Source organism: Lontra canadensis, unplaced genomic scaffold (genome assembly GCF_010015895.1).
Source record: "Lontra canadensis isolate GAN:19392208 unplaced genomic scaffold, GSC_riverotter_1.0 scaffold152, whole genome shotgun sequence".
Taxonomy (NCBI): domain Eukaryota; kingdom Metazoa; phylum Chordata; class Mammalia; order Carnivora; family Mustelidae; genus Lontra; species Lontra canadensis.
The window spans coordinates 1,891,879-1,893,526 of record NW_022631146.1 but is presented as its reverse complement, the minus strand read 5'-3'; the positions used below and the strand labels follow the sequence as shown (position 1 = coordinate 1,893,526).

The 1,648-nt window shown below is 36.1% G+C and overlaps 1 pseudogene; it reads left to right on the top strand.

Moving 5' to 3' along the window:
- Positions 1 to 347: 347 nt before the first annotated feature.
- On the top strand, positions 348 to 1,250 carry LOC116859255 (annotated as a pseudogene).
- The last annotated feature ends 398 nt before the right edge of the window (positions 1,251 to 1,648 follow it).

Sequence of the window (1,648 nt, the reverse complement as noted above, 5' to 3'; positions counted from 1 at the left end):
ACATTTACACTGCCTTACAATGCATATAAAATAAGTACTAAGCCTGGTGTTGATAATAACTGAACTTATACAGAAAAATAAAATATGGGTATCTTAATAAAGTCACAGAAATACTTTATCCTTAGAAATTTACACATTTCTATGAAATATTTTGGAGATTGACATTCGTATGACATCAAGATTTTTAACTATGAGGAAATTTTTTTTCAAAATATGTGTTATTTTTTTTAAGAGCTGCAATGTGCCCTGAATAAGTCACAGTGGAACTAAAATAATGAATTAATAAGAGATTGTTTTTTCTGTACTTATTATGTGTCTCCCTTTAGGGGAAACTAAATTAATGACCCATGGAAAATATTAACCAAACATCAACTGATTTATTCTTATTGGGGTAATTCTCACCATGAAGAATTGTCCTGCTTTTCTTTATTCTCAGTTTTCTCCTTTTCCTAATGGCTTTGTTTGGTAACCTGTCCATGATCATGCTGGACACCCATATCCACACACCCATGCATTTTCTTCTTAGTCAACTCCCTCATGGACCTGAACTATATCTCCAGGATCATCCCCAAATGGTTACTGATTATCCCTCTGGAAACAAGTGTGCAACTCAGAATTTCTTTTTCATTAATTTATCTGATGCAGATGGATTTTTATTGACCTCTGTGGCCTATGATCTTTATGCAGCAAATTTGCTTTCCTCTCCACTATGCTGTTTGTATGAGCAAAAGAGTTTGTGTGGTGACCATAGGAGGATCTTGGATCATGTGCTTAATCAACTCCTGTGCCCACACTGCATATGACTTCTGAATCCCTTAGTATAGATCCAAAGCCATCAACCATTTCTTTTGTGATGTTCCAGCCATGTTGACTCTGGCCTGCATGGACACCTGGGTCTATGAGTACACAGTGTTTGTCAGCATCACTCTCTTCCTTATGTTTCTTTTCATTGGCATTGCATGTTCCTATATCCTCGTCATCCATGCCATTTGCCACATGCCACATGCAGTCAACGGAAGGAAGAAGAAAGCCTACAGCACCCATCTTACCGTGGAGACTTTCTACTATTCACCCTTTGTTTACACTTACTTATGCCCAAGATCCTTCCAAACTCCACAGAAGACAAGGTCCTTGCTGTCTCCTGCACCATCCTGACCCCAGTGGCCAGTGCCATCATTTACAGCCTGAGAAACAAGATGATAGGGACCATAAGAAGAGTTATTCAGAGGATCTGCTCTGTAGAAATATAACAAAGTTCTCACTAGTCCTGCTTCTTAGAAGTCCATTAATTTCACCTTGTACACTCTTTAAGAACAATGCCATTCCATCCCATTTCAGGATTTAGGGCAAAGGTTCCATTAATTCAGAAAAATAAATAATAGGGATTTGACAAAATAATAATATAGTACCAGCCATTCTATTTTTGTGGTAATTTTTCTTTTTTTTTCTTATAAATAATTTATTAAATGTAAGTTGATGTCTAAAAGCCACAGAGATTCTCAATAGTTTGCATACATAAGCAATACTGTATATTAGACCACAGTACCCAAAATATGGAAGGAGACCAGTTGCCCATCAACAGATAAATGATTAAAGAAGAAAAGGTGTTTATACCATTATATAAATCTATACAGATGTATAAATATAT